The sequence below is a fragment of the Schistocerca gregaria genome, chromosome 6, assembly GCF_023897955.1.
Source record: "Schistocerca gregaria isolate iqSchGreg1 chromosome 6, iqSchGreg1.2, whole genome shotgun sequence".
Lineage (NCBI taxonomy): Eukaryota > Metazoa > Arthropoda > Insecta > Orthoptera > Acrididae > Schistocerca > Schistocerca gregaria.
The window spans coordinates 257,341,090-257,363,463 of NC_064925.1; the positions used below are offsets into that span (position 1 = coordinate 257,341,090).

At 41.6% G+C, this 22,374-nt stretch overlaps 1 long non-coding RNA gene across 1 annotated transcript; it reads left to right on the forward strand.

The window, feature by feature from the left end:
- The first annotated feature begins 2,070 nt into the window (after positions 1 to 2,070).
- Positions 2,071 to 7,387, forward strand: LOC126278159 (uncharacterized). Its single transcript, XR_007550663.1, has 2 exons — positions 2,071 to 2,115; positions 7,044 to 7,387. It is a non-coding gene; the product is annotated as an uncharacterized LOC126278159 (long non-coding RNA).
- Positions 7,388 to 22,374: the final 14,987 nt, after the last annotated feature.

The following is a 22,374-nucleotide window of genomic DNA, read 5'->3' on the forward strand; positions in this document are numbered from 1 at the left end:
CAGATCTGTTTATTGTACTCACCGCTTTGTCTTTTACAATATTTACCCCACACTTCCTCTCAGAACTAAACTGCTGATATCTTGACTCGTCATCATATTTCCTATCAATCGACCAGTCTTCTAGTCAGGTGGTGACACAAATTTCTGTTCTACAGATTTCCATTCAGTACCTCACTGCTCGTTACTTGATCTTCTCATCACCTGTCTGTAGCACCACATTTCAAGAGACTGTAATCTGCTCGTCTGAATTGCTTTTCTACCGCTTTTAACATCCGTACTGGCCAAGATTATATTCCACACAAATATCTTCAGAAAAGACTTCCTAATATTAGCATATTTTGCTTCTTAAAAAACGCTTTTCTCTCTCCCTTCTCAGTCACGGCTTCATTTTCAAGCCTTTCCAGCACTATCACTGGCTTCTGCTCAAAATACTATGTCATTTCGCTCACTGTATATTATCGTCGGTACCTTCCAAACTTCAGAGTATTTCAGTCAATACTGTCAAAACTTTCTCTAAGACTGCCGTAATCGTAAGTTTTGGGTTTCTTTAATCAGTCTTGTAAGGTAAATTGTAAAGTCTATTGCCACGCGTTTCCCTGCATTTTCCGGTACCAAAGCTGATCTTCCCCGTGATCGGCTTCTACCAGATTTTACATTATTCGAAACTAATTCATGTCAACATTTTGCGAGCGTGATTTTCTAAACTGATGGTTCACTAATATGCATACCCTTTGGAGATTGGTTTCATTGGAGTCGTAATCGTTACATTCTTCCTGATATGTGAGGGTATTTAGCCTGTCACATACATTTTGCACGCTAGTAGGAACAGCTTAGTCGTAGATGGCTCTTCCAAGGATGGCTCTTCCAAGAACGTCAACTGTTCTGAAGGTATGTTGTCTAATCCAGTGGCCTCGTTTAGATTTGAATCATTTAACGCTCTGTAAAGTTATTCGTGGAATATCAAAATGTTCAAATGTGTGTGAAATCTTATGGGACTTAACTGCTAAGGTCATCAATCCCTAAGCTTACACACTACTTAACGTAAATTATTCTAAGGACAAACACACACACCCATGCCCGAGGGAGGACTCAAACCTCCGCCGGGACCAGCCGCAGAGTCCATGACTGCAGCGCCTGAGACCGCTCGGCTAGTCCCGCGCGTCTCGTGGAATATCATACCTCCTATTACATCTCCATAAAATTCCTCTTACTTCCTATAATACGATTTCAGGCTGCTTTGTCTTGTAAAAGAACTCTATATATTCCTTCTAATTTTGATCTTTCTCTTCTTTTATTGGTAGTAGTTTCCTATCTGAACTATTGGTATTCATACAGTTGCTTCTCTTTCCTCTAAAGGTGTTTGTAATTATCCTAAAAGTGTTATCTATATTTTCTCTAGTTATACATGCTTTCATAGCCTTCCATTTCTTTTTTAACCACTCCTGCCTAACCATTTTGCACATTCTGTCGATGTCATTTCTTAGATGTCTGCATTCACTTTCACCTGTTTTATTTGCTACAGTGTTGTATTTTCCTCATTCTTCAATTAAATTCAATGTCTTAGTGATATCCAAGGATTTAGAGTGGGCTTTGCCTTCATACCTAACTTTGCTCCTTTCACTATTCTATCTCTCAATGCTAGCCATTTGTCTTCTGCTCTATTCCTTTTCCATCTTTGACCCTGGAATACTAAGTCTCTTTTAAAATATTGCAGCGTGGAATTATCAGTTATGGTACATTTACTCAGTATGAATAAAATGAAGTAAATGAGAAACAAGAGGCCACAACCTTCTTGCAAGTTACTGCTCTTTTTCACTTGAAAAATGTCAAATTAGAATTCAGCTGTTGAAACAATTTTGAAGTACCGTAAGTAGGAACGACAAACAGATAAATTTTAAAATGTGGTAATCATCACTATTAGTCGTTACTAGTAAACAATTCATTTTCCTCAGGAGTCGTTATCAGTGTTGCCACCTGCTGCGTCCTTAACTCGAGCGGTGACCTCAATAAACGGGTAGCGATAGGCTTTAGTATATATACATACCTCTGTTTCTTGACCTACTATCCAGTGCTCTAGAAAACGAGGCAATGGTTTCCTACAAGCTGTCTAGAAAGGTAATACAGTTTCACTCACTAATACTTCAGTCCCTTCATATTTCTTACACCAATTTTTGTAGCAGAGATACCTTTTAAGCCATAAAACAACTTAAACTTTAATGAGATACGACAGATTATACAAGATCGTTGTTAGAATATAAGGACTTCACATCGTTGCAGCTTTCATATAATCCTTCATTTATTTCGTATGTACACCAAGGTGACAAAAGTCATGAGATATCTCCTAATATCGTGTCGGACGTCCTTCTGTACCGGCATAGTGCAGAAATTCGACGTGTTATGGCCTCCAGAAGTCGCAGGAAGTTCCTTGCATAAACACTGAGACATGCGTCCTGTATAACCGTCCATAATTTCTGAATTGTTGACAATGCGGGATGTTGTGCTGGATGTGTACGAACTGAACTCTCGATTATGTCCGATAAAAGTTTGATGTGATTCAGTCCGTGCGATCTTCATGCCAAGTTCCTCGATTATTCCCTCGAATTTTCCACAATATTCTTCAAAGAACTCTCGGAAATATACGCTTCTGACATCGTTAGGGTGGGGGAATCTGTAGTATTGTGAACACTGACAGTTTTTCACTAATTTAGAATACCGACTTTACTTATGTGTTATAATAATTTACGGATATGTAATTATTTGTTATAGTAGATCTATGCCTTAATGAAATTAGAGATGATGGTATTGATTTGTACTACCACTGCGCCATCTAATATACTTACGTATTACTAAGAATGTTTACGCTGAGATCTGTCGGCTGTAAAGTGGTGACGAATGGAGCATTTGTAATAGACGTAATGATGTATGCGTACATGCCTGTTGTTTCAAAACTGACATACTAACTTTTAGTATAGCTCATGATTCCAACATGAACATAAATTGCATAGCACCTCTTATTGTATTGAGAGACGAGATTATGTAATGATGTAAACGTAGTAATGCTGGTATTGTATGTGTTGCATATTTTTGCACATAATTATGTGTGTTATGTTAGTTGCTGTACCCTAGCATTTTCGGTTCCATCCTTCGCAGATCCGAAGATGTCAACGGAGAAATGCCGAAATCGGTCTTCTATATAAATCGATGACATCAGCTGTCCTGGAAGTTACAGAAAATGAGTGTTCAAAGGCGCGAAAAATTGTGGCTCAGTGACATGGCGCATCGTCATCCGCAAAAATACAATTAATGAATGGCTGCAAATGGCCTCCATGTAGAGGAACGTGTACAATTATCTGTTCAGCTGGACCAGAGGATCCAGTCCTTACCACATAAAAAGAGACCACACTATTTTGGAGCCACTACCAAATCAACTGTAAAATTTATATTTACTCTCCGGCAAATAGTAGAAGAGACCAACGAATTTAATGTTGGTGTGTGTCCATGTTTGCAATGATTTCCAATCTGCATATGACACAATAAATTGGCCAAAACTTTACGAGGCTATGGTGGGAGTTTCGGATGCCTTGAAAATTTATGTTTGATAGAGGTCACCCTACGGAACCCCTAATGTACTGTGCGAGTGCAGTCTACGTTATCACCCACGTTATTACATGCACGAACAGGGCGAAGACAATGGGCTAGGCTTCCCTGCCTACTCTTCAATTTGGCACTCGAAAACGTTATACATGAATCGAATATCCAGATAAAAAGTACTGTCTGTTATACGTCCGTACAACTGCTGAGAATGCAGATAAGTTGTACCCAATGAATAGAGCATTTAGATATCTACAAAGTGCATTCTTAGCTCTAAACCTGAGTGCAGAGAAGATGGGCTCGAAAATTAATTAAGGAAAGAACAAAAATATGTGTAATAGTACAACAGGCCGGGGTGGCCGAGTGGTTTTAGGCGCAACAGTCTGGAACCGCGCGACCGCTACGGTCGCAGGGTCGAATCTTGCCTCGGGCATGGATGTGTGTGATGTCCTTAGGTTAGTTAGGTTAAGTAGTTCGAAGTTCTAGGGGACTGATGATCTCAGAAGTTAAGTCTCATAGTGCTCAGCGCCATTTCTTGTAATGGTAAAAGTCAACGCTTACAGCCCACAGTAGCCCTTGACAGTATCACTTTTGAGCGAGTGGAATGTTTCACATGTCTGGGCGCAAAGATAGAAGCAAATAGAAGCACTTTGACGGAAATTATAGCCCGCGTGCTTCTAATCAGTGTTGTGTATGGCGCTGAAACATGTACGATTACAAAGGAAGAAGCAGACTGAGATCACTCGAAAGAAGCATACTGAGGAGACTGTTTGGAACTGTGTATGGAAATGGTAGTTGGAGAACGCGAAGGAATGAAAAGCTTTATGACTGCTGTGAAGGGTATGACGTGGTCAAATTCATAAAGTATGTAGACTGAGACGGGCAGGACATGTCATATGACTCGATGTGACAAATCCCGGAAGGAAAGCATTCTTCAGTGAACGTGGAGGAAGAAGAGCAAGATGACGACCCACGTTGAGGCATAAAAAGTTGGAGAATAATGTGTAATTAGATGAACGACGTACACTGACTTCACTTAACGAAGGTTCATTCAGCACTTGCACATGCAAGAGCGCAGAGCGAACTGCCTCCGGCCATAACATGTACGGTATATATACAGTTACAGAACATACCAGTACATTGATTCTTGATATTTTTGGATACTTCTAGAATGTACTCGAACTGAATACAGAAATTAAAATGTTACAGTTCAGGGGAGTTTTGAATTCACGAGCCTCCATGCAACAGTCTAGTATCATAATCACTATACCATGATGACTGCTACTCAGCTTCTTCTGAGTGCATGTGCAGCCATGCTATGAATGTAAGTGCTGTCATACTACAGTTGACATTCCGTCAGAGGCTAGGACGTACCACAGCTCAGCACCAGTACATCTGAAATATGCGAAACGAGAGTTTAATCAGTTCCACAGATTAGGGAAGTAGAACACTGTTAGCCTGTGACAACTAACTCTTCAATAGATACAGCATTATAATGACGTGTGAGAATATCGACAACGATGTGAGCATAAGCAAGTTTTCTCAACTGAAATTTAGAGGAACTCGTTAAGAAAACCCTGTTCTTATTAACCAGAAGCACAAAAACTGAGGCACTTGGATTCAGCTGCATCTGTTTTCAAAGGTTTATGTGACAGTGATTTTACTTTATTCCATTGCCCGTGATCTTTCGAGCTACCCATCGCAGAATGTTTCCAACCCTAGTCCTATATGGTGTGGGCTGTACAACCTTGAAGAATATTTTACCAGTCTAAGCTATAAGTGATTTTTAAAAGCTCATTTTGATAATGACTGCATTTCCCGGTATCTTGCCAACGAACTGAAGTGACACGTGCTTTACTTATCAGTGAGCCAATGAAGTCATTTCACTTGGCGTCAATGCAAACTGTTACACCCAGTATTTGTTAAAAGGTAACTGGCTCCAAATGTAACTCACTGATATTATAGTAAGATATGGAACAAGTTCAGAAATAACACAAAGTACACTCCTGGAAATGGAAAAAAAGAACACATTGACACCGGTGTGTCAGACCCACCATACTTGCTCCGGACACTGCGAGAGGGCTGTACAAGCAATGATCACACGCACGGCACAGCGGACACACCAGGAACCGCGGTGTTGGCCGTCGAATGGCGCTAGCTGCGCAGCATTTGTGCACCGCCGCCGTCAGTGTCAGCCAGTTTGCCGTGGCATACGGAGCTCCATCGCAGTCTTTAGCACTGGTAGCATGCCGCGACAGCGTGGACGTGAACCGTATGTGCAGTTAACGGACTTTGAGCGAGGGCGTATAGTGGGCATGCGGGAGGCCGGGTGGACGTACCGCCGAATTGCTCAACACGTGGGGCGTGAGGTCTCCACAGTACATAGATGTTGTTGCCAGTGGTCGGCGGAAGGTGCACGTGCCCGTCGACCTGGAACCGGACCGCAGCGACGCACGGATGCACGCCAAGACCGTAGGATCCTACGCAGTGCCGTAAGGGACCGCACCGCCACTTCCTAGCAAATTAGGGACACTGTTGCTCCTGGGGTATCGGCGAGGACCATTCGCAACCGTCTCCATGAAGCTGGGCTACGATCCCGCACACCGTTAGGCCGTCTTCCGCTCACGCCCCAACATCGTGCAGCCCGCCTCCAGTGGTGTCGCGACAGGCGTGAATGGAGGGACGAATGGAGAAGTGTCGTCTTCAGCGATGAGAGTCGCTTCTGCCTTGGTGCCAATGATGGTCGTATGCGTGTTTGGCGCCGTGCAGGTGAGCGCTACAATCAGGACTGCATTCGACCGAGGCACATAGGGCCAACACCCGGAATCATGGTGTGGACAGCGATCTCCTACACTGGCTGTACACCTCTGGTGATCGTCGAGAGGACACTGAATAGTGCACGGTACATCCAAACCGTCATCGAACCCATCGTTCTACCATTCCTAGACCGGCAAGGGAACTTGCTGTTCCAACAGGACAATGCACGTCCGCATGTATCCCGTGCCATCCAACGTGCACTAGAAGGTGTAAGTCAACTACCCTGGCCAGCAAGATCTCCGGATCTGTCCCCCATTGAGCTTGTTTGGGACAGGATGAAGCGTCGTCTCACGCGGTCTGCACGTCCAGCACGAACGCTGGTCCAACTGAGGCGCCAGGCGGAAATGGCATGGCAAGCCGTTCCACAGGACTACATCCAGCATCTCTACGATCGTCTCCATGGGAGAATAGCAGCCTGCGTTGCTGGGAAAGGTGGATATACGCTGTACTAGTGCCGACATTGTGCATGCTCTGTTGCCTGTGTCTAAGTGCCTGTGGTTTTGTCAGTGTGATCATGTGATGTATCTGACCCCAGGAATGTGTCAATAAAGTTTCCCCTTCCTGGGACAATGAATTCACGGTGTTCTTATTTCAATTTCCAGGAGTGTATTTGTCGAAAACTGCTTTTATTCCAGACGTTGGCGATGTCCGTGGTGGTGCTGGTTGCTGTACTTGGGATGACTGCCCCGGTGGACGCCCAGGACAGCTCGACCACGACCACCAGTACGACAATGACCACGACGCGGAGACCGGCCGCCGTAGATGTCGGCTTGGGAGGCACTCTAGGCGGTGTGGGGGATACGCTTGGCAACACCCTGGGAGGCGGTGTGTTGCACGTCAGCCGCGCTGGAAGGGCTCCAGCAGTTTCATCAGTCCACAACCGCAACGAGAAGGCCCGGACGTAGCTGCATACAAAGTTTACAATATTATTTTTGTACGTTCAGCAGTGAATAAATCTCAGAAGAGACGATGAATTTCTGCTACTGTCTTCTTCGAGCTATTGAAGCGTTATTTTCTGAGCGACTCTTCACCTAAATTAAATACTGAACTAATATTGTTACCAAAGGTACTCAGCTCTTATTTCAGCCATACTGACGTAAATTTTCCATAATTTTCGTAATCACATACGTCGTGTGGGTTAAAAATTAATTGCGGAACGTGCTTCATGGTTTGTATGCTGCAGTATATTGGCTACAGTCCACCAGACTTTTTTCTGTACTACACTGGAATATCTGAAAACACACACTGTAGCAGTTTACGGAAACTGTAGGGCTGTAGAGTTCCATTAAGTTATATGTAATTGCCAAACATTACCTCCGCGCTAATTTACTAAATATGGCTTCACCTGAGGCTCTGAAATCAGGGCCTACTTTTTGAAATTTTTATTGTTGTTTTGAACTGAAGCACCTCCCCTACGCTAACCTGTCCTGTGCAAGCCTCTTCATCTCTTCATAACTACTACAACCTTCATCCATTTGTATAAAGTTATAGTACTCGTACCTTGATCTCCCGTTTTTATCGTACCCTCTCTCCCCACTCTTTATTCACTGATTCCTTGATTCGTCACGATGTGCCATAAATTCACAGTTCCACTAACTCTTCATTAGTTATTCAATATACCTCATTTTCGTCATTTTTCAAAAGTTGTGTTCTCTGCTTTTATGAGCTGTTTATCACCAAGTTCACTTTAGTATAAGGGACCAGTTCGGAAAAGCACCTTCCGACAGTACTTTATAACGCAATACAGCTTAGTGTCCGCTTTTATTTGCTGAAGTGTACAAAACTAGTGAAAAGTGGAACTAATATCTTTTCTTCGCTGGTTATATACATTTTATCAAAACCTAAGGTTTTTAGTGCGTTCTAACTGTATTTCAATGTTTTGCGTCATATGCTATGTAGAATTACAGTAGCACATAAGTATTTACTGTGTTGCTCATTATTATGCACTCATTAGCTTGTACAACGAATATGCATTGATGTTTAAGCCCTCCAGTTTTACACCACTTATTTCACTAATGCTAGTTCAAGGAGCACAGAATTAGTAGAAACCATGTATAGCAACAATTCAACTGTTTTTAACGTGTAAGTTCGTTTTAAAACTGATTTAAATGTTTGAGAGTAATTGGATTCAAATTCAATCACAATTCACCAAAAATATAGCACCATTTCTCTTAAACAAACGTAGACCTCACAAAATTGTAGATGTGGAAAACACAAAGTATGTTTTCAACTGTGCAAGTACACAACTGAGACAGCTGGGTATATTTTGCTAAGAACGGTAGAAAAAGGATTTGAGACGTCAGATCATGTTTCAGAATTGTGCTCACAATATAGGGTGATGATAATTAAAATTAAACTTTTAAATGCTATAGAATAACAACACTGGCCAGAATGATGTCAAACTGCAACGGAATATTATTGGAGAAGGGGGCAAACGTATGGCAGAACAAAGTTAAATAGTTACAAAATGTAGCTATAGATGGCGCTGTAAGCACTATAATTTAATAGTGGTCGACTACAAATGACAAATGAATCATACAAAAATGCCTAAGATGTACGTCTGACGATAAACAAACTGTAGTACTCAGTGCCCACAGGTGTACAAGTGTGATACTGTTAGTTACGTAAGCTCATCCACCACGGCAATTTAATAACTCATCGGATAGGAAAAATCTGTTTTTAACTCTCCTGAGGCCAAAAACGGCATAAAAATCATCACTCAAAATCAAATCGGTTTATTAATTTCCTTGTTACTGGCGCAAAGCATGTTAAATATGCTGTCCCCGCTATCTGCAACAAGTTGAAATCGAGAAACAACATGTTCCACAGCTAATGGAAATGTTTCCAGGGTCACATTCAGAATGTGTTGCGAACTGCGTGCCTTCAATGGAGCTACGTTTGCAATCGAAACACTGAACACAATATCTTTTAGATAGCCCCGCAGCCAGAAGTCACACGAATTAAGACCAGGTGACCGGAACGGACTGGCTGTAGCGAAAACGCTGCTGATAATTCTGGCATTTTCGAAATGGCGCTTCAGCAGCTGTTTAACTGGATTTGTAATGTGCATAGGTGCTCCAACTTGCATAAAAACTATCCCATCCACACATCCAAGCTGTTGGAGATTTGGAATGACGTGGTTGTGCAGAAGAGACCCATAGCGCTTACCAATTACTGCACAGTTAACAGGACCGGAAGCACATGCCTCTTGGAAAAAATATGGCCCTATGATAAATGATGCCGTGAACCCATGCCACACAGTCACCTTTTCAGAATGAAGTGATACTGATATGCCCGTGTATTTTCTGTTGCCCATATTCGATAATTCTTTGTAATGACATATCCTGTCAGATGGAAGTAGGTCTCATCTGTCCACAAAATCTTCCGTCTACTTCCACGCAAGCAAGATATTCTAAATCAAAGGTGTCTCTAGCTGGCAGGTAAACAGGAAGCAACTCGTGCACATGGGTAATTTTGAATGGATAGCAGAGTAGGATGTATCGTAGGTTTTTACGCACCGTCTTCACTGGTATATCCAACGTTCGTGCACTACACGTTCGCACACCACCACTCGTCTCCTCCTGCATTGCTGTGACCACTGCTTCCACTGACGTCGAATCAATTCGTTTCCTCCCTCTACCAGGTTGCAAGCCAAAAGAATCCGTCTTTTCGAATTTCATAATCATTTTCTCCAAACGCTCGACAGTCATCGGATCAACGCCTTTTTTAAGACCCTTCAGTCTCCAGAACTTCTGCAGAGCGACGTGTGTACAGTCATCAGAGCGACCCTGCATTGAGACAGTCATGGCGAACGTCTCAGTAGCGAAAGGACGAAAAGCCGTGTACCCGGCGTGTTTGTACCAACTTGAACAGGTTGTGCGCATGACAGGTATTTTCAAGTACGTATTCTGACATATACAGCGCCATCTACTAATAAATTTTCACACAACGTTTTTCCTTCCGACATATGTTTTCCCCTTCTCCGATAATATTCCGTTGCAGTTTGACGTCATTCTGACCAGTGTTGTTATTTACACAGGGCTTTCAAAGTTTAACTTTAATTATAATCTTCTGGTATTTTTCCTGTTTTGCGGTACAAATGTATGTTCCTAATGAATCAATATCAATGTAAAACAAACAAGCCAAACAGATGCAGATTAATCAGAGGCAGCTGACAGGTATACACAAGGAGCTGAATTCACAACGGAGGGCTACTTGCTTTGAACTAAATGAATTCAAAATTCAGTGTCGAGAGAACATAAATCACATTTCATCAGATGAATCTGAAACTTATGATGACAAGAAAATACCTGTTAATAAACATACTGCTCACCACACCATCGTTTTTATGAAATTTCCTAGTTTCCAATAATTTTAGTATCAGCGTCACGAAATTTGTGAATTATTTTTAAATATTACTGCGAGCAAGTCATCACTCACAGGTCAAGAAACTTTGACGCACTCCTATAATTACTAATATAATAGCAAATGGAAAAAAATAAGGATGTCGCTCACGTGCCAATACACGCACAATATCCAAACTGTGTTTTACAGTAAATCGTCTTTTTATCTAGTTATTAAGTTATCACCAATGAATCACAGGAAGCATGAGCAGTAGAAATCTCATGCGATAGCCGATTGTAATCTAACATTTCCGTTACGCAGCATAAATGAAAGTTTGGAGGTAAGGAATTTTTTACAAGTTGGAGACGAATTATACGTTGAGTGTAAGGAAGTAGGTCTGTCACGAACTTTTTCGTGGGTACAGTGTCACCATTGACATTAATATAATTAGGCCTTCTGCTTCACCTCACAGCAAGTTCAGCTCCTTGGCCACAACTCAATTTGTTGCTTACTGGTACACGGTCATCTTCTAGAAAGTCTATGGCAGATGCTCCAGTGATCGCTTTAATACGAAAAATCGTTTTGATGGAATAATATTATGATATCTCTCCAACAAATAATCTTATAGGTGTGGAAAGTACGTAACAAAATTACCATTCACCTAGCTGAAAGTTAATCTAGATTTTTCGATGTCGGGTCAGCACTCTGAATGTAGTTACTCTAAAATGATTTTAATAATCACGTTGTCGATTACGTAGGTGTTCGTTGTGCTCTTTTAGGAGTAATGTATGTGCTTGATCTGCGTTTCTATCCCTTCGCAAGACCTCTTGGACATGATTAAATTCGTTTGTATGAGATATCATTACCAGCTCGTCATTTTCTATCTATTATTTGCAGCAATGTTTTTAATTACAACTCAATTCAGCTTAAGAATGCAAGAGATGAAACCAAATTTTGATACGCTGTGCTGACGGGTTGGCGTCCACGTAATTTATTTTGTTGTCTAGATAGTGAGGGACTTGAATACGACCTGATATTCTATACCAGAAAATGACAAACCTGCGACATAATTTCATGCAAAGGCCCCGATACCCCAACAACCTTATATCTTAAAATTATACGTTAATTGTATTCATTATTTTAAAAGTATTAATTCTGACAGATGGTGACGTACTGTCGAAACTAGTTGCAGATATATAATAATTTTGGCATATTTGTAGATATTACACACAAAACAATGCTCTCTTAATTTCAAGATGAAATATATACACTAAAAAGCTTCCTAAAACTTCAGTATTGAGTGTGTTAATCAGGTAACCCTTTTATAAAGATAGCCTATAAATATAAATACAATCAGTTTTCAATTAATGTGCGCTACAGATTGCTACAGAGACAGAATGCAATGAAGGCAGTTGGTGAGGCCATGTTGCTGAAAGAATTGTTATTGAGAGACAGGTTACGGAAAAACGTTCGATAAAGAGGCTGGTTCCTCCATAGGCAGGATGGACGTTATGTTAAAGGCAAGGTACTACAACGGGAATTTGTTATGAGGGCAGATAATTATAAATGGCGACTAGCTTAAACGCAGCGTAGATAGAAGTTGACAAGAGATAATGTACATTTAACAACGCAACAAAGACAAAACGATTGGAGATCTGTTATCACAAGTGTCGATGTGGAAAGATGTAGTGTGATTAAATTTAGAGCAGAAGGAAATTAATTGTATCTCTAAATACCGCTGATCATTAAATTGGAACACCAATAAGAGCAACAAATAACGTAATATTATTAACTGCGTGTCTACAGTATAAAAGAATACATTACTGAATTTGTAGGTGACTTGAAAGTATACAGGGTGTGATCTTTCATATGTACAGCTTTAAACACTGACAACAAGAGCAGCTCTGGCTAGTCTGGGCATGAGTCGAGCTGGGCTGGCTGACATACACACGAACGCCACTCCATGCAGAAATGTCTCGGCGTCTCTGCGTCTCAGTCCATCTGTCGTAGCGGGTAACCAGTAGCGGAACACCTGTCTCTCGGCAACCAATTACCAGATGTTTTCAATGGGTGAGGTACTTGGCAGACATCTGGTCAGGGCACCTGTACCGAGATTGGTCAAAGTATCAACAATTGTTAAAAGAACGTGATAGAGACCTCGAAGGCAGCGCAGAACCACCGGTCACAAATTGTCATAAATGTAATGTGAGCTGTCAGTATTGTTAGGTATGAAAACAAGAGGTGATCCTGATGTGTAAACAGTGGTGCCCATACCATCGCGGTAACTGCTAAACCCTTATGACGATGACATATGTAACATGATGCTTCCGTTCTCCTAGGATTCTCCAAAAAATGTGGCGCTGTATGCAGATCCGAGACAGGTATCCAAAGAAGACATGATCACACTTCCGTGGCTGTGAACGTCGTTGGCCACAACAGAACCTGCCGGCCGGGATGGCCGAGCGGTTCTAGGCGCTGCAGTCTCTAACTGCGCGACTGCTACGGTCGCAGGTTCGAGTCCTGCCTCGGGCATGGAAGTGTGTGATGTCCTTAGATTAGTTAGGTTCAAGTAGTTCTTAGTTCTAGGGGACTGATGACCTCAGCTATTAAGTCCCAGAGCCATTAAGTCTCAGAACCATTTTTCTACATACGATACCTCGCAAGCCACCTGATGGTTTGCGGCAGAGGATGTCTCTGGACGCACTGTCGTTTCTGTCTTCTCTATCCCCTCACGAATCTGGTTCTAGGCGCTTCAGTCCGGAACCGCGCTGCTGCTACGGTCGAAGGTTCGAATCCTGCTTCGGGCATGGATATTTATGATATCCTTAGGTTATTAGGTTTAAGTAGTTATAAGTCTAGAGGACTGATGTTCTTGGATGTTAAGCCCCATCGTGCTTAGAGCCATTTGAACCATTCCTCATGAATGGTCCGTAGGAAGAACGGCTGTCGAAAAAAATATCCACGGGAGCTCTAATTTCTCTTATGTTGTGGTCGTAGTCATTGGAGGAAGTAATTTGAACTCCGTCCCTTCCGTGAAAGTATGCTGTTGCAATTTCAACAGTGAACCCCTCTGTGAAACACACCGCCTGTCTCGTAGCGAATGATACCAGAGTCTGTAACTCTCTCGTCCCGGCAAAACGGTCCTGTGACGAAACCGGCAGCTCTTCTTGGTATCTTATCTACCTCTTTGGCCTATCATATTTCGTAAGAGTTTCAGAAAGATGAACAGTACCTCTTCTTTCGTGGATGAATTACACAACCCTTTCTCCTTTGCCTTCACTTTACTTCATGTGGTCATTTCGCTTTAGGTCTCTCTCTGGAAGTTTAGTCCTAGACATTTCTCGAATGTTCCGGTTTCCAGTGACTTCTCGTCGTTGGCATAACAGTAACGGTGGTCTGCACCTTTATAAGCATAATGTGTTACATTTTCGAACGGGCGTTCAATGTGTAGAGCAATACATCTTTCTCCTCGGCCAATTTCGGTTGAAAGACGCGGAAGTTTCTGTGTGGCGTCGTGGTGTACTCCCGCTTCAGCCCCTATAGTTTCACGAACTTTCAATAGGTTGGGGAACAATACGTAGCCTTTAAAACGTCCGCCTGCAACTGCGGTGGCCTACAAATCAGAGCATCACACATGTACATAGGCACTTGCAGAATGTCTACGGAGACCAGGCAGTGAACCAAAGCAACGTGAGTCGTTGGGTGAGTCGTCTGTCGCCAGTGGAAGAAGGTCGCGCAAACCTTTTAGGCCTCCCGTGTTTCGAACGGCCGCACACAGCTGCTACTCTTTGTTCAATGCAATGGAAGTTTTCTGGTGAGACACCGCCGATCGGTAGAACAATAGTCGTTTCCTGACATTGTTCTTTGGATCTGACGAAATGTGGCCGTGAGTTGCCGATACCGTCAACGTAGAGGCTCGCACAGGGTAAACAGGGAGTTGTGTTTACGTCTGGAGACAGTGTGGGCGCTCGTTGTAGTGTGCTGGCTTGCCCCCCTAGCTGTTTTGCGTGGCACTATCACATCACAGGCCTGTATTGATGTTTTAAGGACCTTCTAGCTTCCCACTGTTGAAGAGAAATTCAGGGATAGCCACTGCAACTTTCAACGCAGTCAAGCACCTGTTCGTAATGCACCGCCTGTGGCAGAGTGGTTTCACGACAATAACATCCCTGTAATGGACTGTCGTGCACATAGTCCTAACCTGAATCCTATAGAAAACCTTTTAGATGTTTTGGAATGCCGATTCGTGCCAGGCCTCACCGACCGAAATCTATACCTCTTCTCAGTGCAGCACTGTGTGAAAAACGGCCTGCCATTCCCCAAGAAACCTTCCAGCACAGACTGAACGTATGCCTGCGAGAGAGGAAGCTGTAATCAAGGGTAAGGATGGACGAGCGCTATATTGAATTATAACATTGCCGATGGAAGGCGCCAGAAACTTGTAAATCATTTTGAGCCAGTTTTCCGGATACGTTTGATCACATAATGTATATTATACTAAAATGTAGACTTTCATGTCATGTCATGTCAATTATTGTTATCCGGGTTGTTACGCCGTGGTCGGTTGATGAATTTTGTGTCAATTCCCAACGTTTCGTCTCCGTCTGCGGAGGAAATCTTAAAGGAGGTGTCCAGCGAGCCAGTGGGTGTGTTGGACCTTCCATCTAGATACAGACCCCCTTGAAGATGTCCTCCGCAGACGGGAACGAAACGTTGGGCATTGACACAGAATTCATCAACCGATCACGGCATAACAGCCCGGATAATTATAATGGACATATTGTATATTGTCTGTTAACTGCAGAGTGTAAATAGAGTACAGGCTTCAAATTGTCTTTTGTCTTGTGACGATGTTACATCAAAACCGTGGCGGTTGAATTATGCCAGCCAGAGAAGTTCACAGACAATTTATTCCACCATGTGCATTTGGATTTGTGTATTGTACTATTGAAATTTAATGCTCTGTCTATTTCTGTTGTAGGTATACAGTGTTTCAGTTATGGTTTCTGTATTATACTGTGTAACGGTGCGTATATCGCGTCATTGGGTCTACCTGTATTCTGACTCTTAGTCATAGTTTTTGGTACAGATCATGATCGAACGAGGTACGAGGTTAAAGAAGCGTACTTGAACCAAAGCGTTACGTATTAGACAATTTGCTGTAAAAATTTTCCTTTTGATTTGACAAATGTGTGCCGTAGTATTCTGCATAGTTCGGTATTAGCTGTGTTTTATGTTTCAGTTTTAGCCAAACTGTTTTAAATTTACTAAGGTAGACCATTTTCTTGGGACTGAGGTTTGGTTGCCTAAGAGGTGGAAATCCGAGAGAGCGTAGAAATTAGTTCCTCTCCATGCTTTCCTGTGTGGCAAAAGCAGATTTATTAGTCCACTATTTTAATCTCCGAATAAGCAAACTGATTCGTTTTTCTCTGAATACAAGATTAATTACTGTTGAGAATTGGTGCTTTTTGGTATGCGCATTTCATATGTTTTGGTGAAGCCGTCGAATAAATACTGGTCTGTGTTAAATACTAAAGTGAGTCGATAACTCGCTACTTAGAAATGAGTGGCTTGTCTTGATTCTGGGAACTGATTAAATTGAAATTTTCTCACGTGCTGAGCACTGTAAAGTTGGAGAGGTTCTGGATTCCGTAAGTTTCCTGAAAAACCTAATGATTGTATACTCTCGTGAGCTCTTGGGCCTCAAGCCGCCATTGCTGCAGAAACTTACTTGTAGCGTCTGAATATTGTACATTAACAAATTTTGATTTTGTTGTTCATTCAACTAGTAAATCTTTCGCTGTTGGTTATAATGTTACGAAATGTTTTGGCTAGAAGCCTGACGCATACTTTGCAGCAGCATCCAATCTGTATTTCTTCATGCTTTTTAAATTTTTAAGCTTGGTGTGGTTTCACTTCATGATTATTTCATTTATTTGGCTGATTATTTCATCCTAGTTGAATGTAATGCATACCTTGGTGTAAGGTTTAAAGCAGACGCTGCTGTTGATCTCTGAAGATTGAGTAATCTTTGTTTGATGATCTTAGAATAATAAATATAAAGTTAAATTTTGTTAAACTTTGAGTCTCTGCCAGTCGCGTGAGATGCAAAACTGTTTAATCACGGACCTCAGTGATTCGTCAAGATATGGAGTTTGTTTGGCAAATTTTTATTGTGTCCTAGACTGTTTCATACGGGCAGCAGCAACTTATCGCTGCAACCTAGCATCCTACAGCGTCACTCCTGCAGCGCTGGAACTTGTGGACATTCTCATTCGACGTGATACTCTACGATGCTGCAGTCCGTGTTGATCAGATGTAGAAGGCAATGTTCGCTCTGACATGCACTGATGCGATGGCAGTCGTTACGAAATACATGAAATGTATTCGCTGTTGTAAATATAGACAACGAACAGTTGTATAATTTAGTGACGACACTGAAAATTTCTACCAGACCCTTACTTGATAACGGCTGTAGTCGCCGTAGTACCTGTTCCTTCGGACGTTCATGCATTACTTAAAGGAACATTGCATCGTACTTTTGAACAACACGCACTGCAATATCGTATTGATCCGTCGACACAGGCCAAGATACTTTCAATTAAAATGTCGCCCCTCTATGGCAATATACATAACGGATGTACGAACGCAGGATGTAGACACATGTTTGACGACATATGCAACTTCTGTCTGGCTGTGAAGCTTGCTCGGATAGTCTATTGGTATGGCTTCCAGATTCGAGAACCGGTGTTGCAGAAGTTTTCATTGTCGTCATTCGATTATACAGCTGATGGTAGTCCATATCCACAACTGTGAACACATTCAACAGGTCATACGTGCTGGTACTGCTGGTACTGCTGTTGTCCACATACGGTCACACAAAAGCGTGGCCCTCATCCACCCTACGGCCCGGATCTAACACTTTTCGAGTTACATTTGTCTGGCCCAATGGAGGTTGCAGTCCCCGGGAAGTAGTTGCTTATGATGGGGGGTTTATTGATGCAGTAAGCATTTGGCTCCGACTGCGACCACTAGAGTGTTTACATGCTAGCATACAGACCGTTCGAGTAAGATGAGGCAAGGCTATCAAACTTAAACTAGATTATGTTGAAAGATACGGTTTTGTAGCCAAAAGAGTTGACAATGGTATGGTTTATTGGAATCTCGTTCAAAACCAACCTGGTTTCAGAAAAAAAAATGTTGTGCATTACTTATTGAACTCCCCTCGTATTTACGCCCCTACACCAATCATCGATACACCGCAAGTCGTTCTACATTTCACTGCAATCTTCTGTCATTACCAGATCCCTGTATAAAAGAGACTTACCTGCAAAACGGCTCATGGAACTTCCAACGTTATCAAATAAATTTACGTAAACTGTAAACAGTTAATGCAATATAACGCTATCTTATTGGACTAGAGAAACTATCTTTACATCTGTGACATTCGTCGCATTAAGATTAACGTATAGAGTGTACCGTTCATCAGAAACAAAATTCATTTTATAAGTTTATTAGTTCCTGAATCGTGCCAAACCGGATGATTCTTTTTGATACACCCTGTGCTATTGCCGGAAGGTAAGCAAGTTCTATCGGATAACCTCTGTTGAATCTTACAGTTATTTCATCTGATCCAGAAGCCGATCCATTATCGTGAATTTTTAGTTTTCCGTTTCGCGATCACTTATTTCCATATTAGCCGTTTCGGCATTTGTGCTATGGCTGAATGGAGTAACCGTGTTACGATCCTTCACAATGAAGATGAATTCAGCGTTTTGGTCTTCTATCAGCCATATTCCAAGTTTAGAACTGCTCGCAGACTTAATGTAAGACCAGAAATTGATAGATTTTTACTTATATCAGCAGCCAAAATTTTACTTTCGAATCCATTAAATACTGCTCTCAATGCCCTCATTACGTTTATTTTGGCTCCGTTTAGCTTTTGTTTCTAGCCAGTCTTCTGCTTCGCCTAAATCTGTGGTGAAGGTCCCTTTGCCTTCGTAGCTACTTCTCACAGGATTGTTGTACCATCGTGAGGGAAGTGTGTCGCTCACAGCTTTTCTTGGCACATGTCTGTCTATAGCGTACTGTACGATTCTTCAGAATTTCGTCCATACGTGATACACGTCTTCGCCCTCAGATCATTGTACAGTAAGTACCTGACTCAAAGCGTGAAGCACCAACAAGGGGAAAAAGAGAGGAAATCAAACTTGGTATGTTAAGAAGATATGTGATGTGTTTCGGTGATTACAAAATCGATTTACAAAGCACCTGGCAGTATGGGCCCTCTTATCAGTAACAAGTTGCACAGCATCTTGACTGGGTCAATACACTGCGAAGGGTGCCATGAAGCCGTTCAAACCTCTCCAGAGTTCACCTGGCCCACACCGATTGTAGCAGATGGTTGATATCCTGGATATTGGCACTGGGTCGGAGCTGACCCCTACATAACGTCACACATGTTCTATTGGGAACAGAAATGAGGATCTTGTGATCCACAAGATTACCTTAGCATCACACATACTGGTCGCAGAGACATCAACCATGTGTTGCGAAGTATACTCTGTTGAATAAATGGCACCACGATACAGCCGAATGAGATGCAATACATGAGGGCAATGGCTGTTCCTGACGTTAAGTGTGAGTTCCCTGAATCACTACTAGCCGTGACCTACTGATCTGCCGTTGCAATTACAAAAATGCGTGATTTTTCCACCAGACGCGTTTCGGCTTATTGTGGTGAAGCATCATCAGTGGTCTGTAATAAAGTTATTTATATTTTAATTTACTTTTAGATCGAAAAACAGTTCGTTAAGAATAGGTTGATTTCTATCTTCGGATGACTTTTCAGTTGATTTCTCGCTCACATCGGGAAATTCCGTCTGCTAACACATAGTTGTTTCACTGTGTTAGACATAAATAATGGTCTAATTTTTACATGTTCTGCAGTACTATGCATTTCTTATGTCTTTCACAACGCACGTCAATGCACACAACTGCATTGTTTATGTGTGTACTTCAAATATGTGTTGTTGTATGTGTTCTGTAACGTTGCCAACATAACCTTCCCACTACTTTGCCTTTGACCTATAACATATTTTAACTAGATTATTGTATGTGTGTAGTTCTAATTAACTATGTATCTGTGCATTCATGTACTGTGTAAGAGTAGAAAAGGAATAGAGAAGGAGGATTTTTTTAGGGGAGGGGGAAACCGTGATGAGTGGACATAAATATATATCAGTGTGATGCATTGTGAGTTAGAGGAGAAGGTGAGGAGCGAGAAGTGAAATGGGCTGAGAGTGAAGGAGGGGGGGGGGGAGGGTGGAGGTAAGTGGGAGGAAATGAAGGATGAAAAAGGCTCCTTTCTTTTCCATGTAATTTCATCAATTATTCCACATAAAGTTTGGTTTCCAATATTTATCTGGTCATTGAGCAACTGTTTATTTTTTTAATGCCTTTTATATGTGCAAATTTTCATGTAAAGGGAGGAGGTGTCTGTCTTTGGTGATTTTTATTATATTCTTATCATTTTCAGTGTTGCTTAGTCTGTGGTCTTCTTCTTTCAGGTAATCCACAAATTTTCAATGTTTTTTACCGTACTGATGTGTTCTTTACATCTCGTGTCGAATGTCCTCCCAATCATTCCAATGTATATCTTCTCACAATCTTTGCAACTGAGCTGATAGACACCACATTGTTGCTATCTGCTGGTTTTTATTTTAGTTTTGGGATGTGTTTGTGTATGGAATTGTTTCTTTTGAAAGCAATGTTTATGCCTTGTTTTTTTAATATGTTACCTATTTTGAGAATGAATGTGTTGTGGTAGGTCATTGTATGCGATTTTTATTTTGAGGGTGAATGTGTTGTGGTAGGTCATTGTATGCGATTTTCTGTTGTAGTGCAAGTTGTACGAGTTACTACGGTGTGCTTACTTTTTTACATTATTTGTCTGTTTATTTTTTTATTTAGTTTGTCTACCAGTGTTTCTTTGTGTCAATTTTTATGCTATTTGTTTTATAATGGCTAACTCTTTCTGGTAAGTAGAAGTGTTTAGGGGGATCTATTTCAGCCTGCTTAACATGTATCTGGTAGCAGCTTGTTCGTGGTTCTGTGTGTAGTCTGAAGTTGCGTTTAAGATAATGTCACTTGTTGTGGGTTTTCTGTATACGTAAAATGTGTGTTTATTATTGTCTTTTCTTATGGTTATATCTAAAAACTTGAGTGTGTTTTCTTGTTCTTCTTCTGTTGTGAACTTTATGTTTCTGTGTACACTATTTATGTCTGTGTAGTTGCTGTATTCTGTTTTTAGGTTCATCTACCATTCATATTATGACATCCACGTATCAGTACCGGTAGATGATGTTGTAGCTTTTCTTTGTTTTTTTTTTTGTCTTTAAATATTAATTTTTCTATGTGATTCATGAAAATGTTTGCTAATGTTCCTGAAATATGTAAACCCATGGGTAAACCTTCTTCTCGTATGTAGTATTCTTCATTGAATTGAAAATAATTTTTTGTGTTATTAACTGCAATAGTTTTTTCGTTTCATTTGCGAGTTCATGAAGTAGCTGGTTGTGTGTTTTCAGGTTTTCTTCAATTATTTTTATGATTTAATTGACAGGGATGCAACAGTACATACTTTCTACATCAAGGGAGAGCCATGATACTGTGTCATGGATTTTAGTGTCTATTTTAATTCGATAAAGCGAAACGTATCTGATGAAAAAATCACGCATTTTTGTAGCTGCAACGACATAACAAAAATACCCTCAAGGATGATATAGCAACTACGGACCCTATGGCCACACAAATGAAGAATTTAATACGCCCATCCTTGGATGTCACCTCCATGCTCGTCTATGATGGTCACACTGATGGATAGGACCCAACCACCCTTAACCGCTGAACACAATATGACGTCATTCTTTCGCATTCCATGCTTTCTGCTCACGGCGACATTTCAAACTCAGTTGTTCGCGTCGTGATGGTAAAGGCAACTTACGAATGACATAATGATGCAACGTCCCTGCTGCTAGTTTCCGACCAATGGTGAGGGATGAAAAATAATGTTTTTGAGGGTCCACTACTTATTCTTTGATGTGAAGCACCCACGTGAATGGCTTAAGATGTGCTTGGTACACAATACGGTGTTCCTCTCTTCTGGTGGTGAGACGTGATCTATCGGAACCTTGGCGACGGGTGTACCCGCCCCTTGTTCCCTAGCTGTCCAACATCCGAGCACTGTCCTATTCTCAAGTCCCACATATCTGGATATTGCCACGATTCGGCGAGCTGGCCCCTTTTAGACGCTGTTGGGTACAGATAACGCTGTCTCATACAGTTATGTGGTATCTCCGTGTCCTTCACAGTGATCATCTAACATCTGATGTTTCCACCTTCCTACATACCCTATCAGGCGTTTTAACACCACCAATGCAGTGCGATGGTTGTTCTACCTGTCTGAGGAAATTACCTCTCTAATCTTTTACATCACTGTCGATGCTGTGTATGTATACGATGTTACATTGACGTCCAACCGCGTTTTCTGTGTGATCCACTTTGTTGTCTGGTAGTGTATATGCTGTTTATTTATCATATATTTTGGAAATTGTTTCTTAA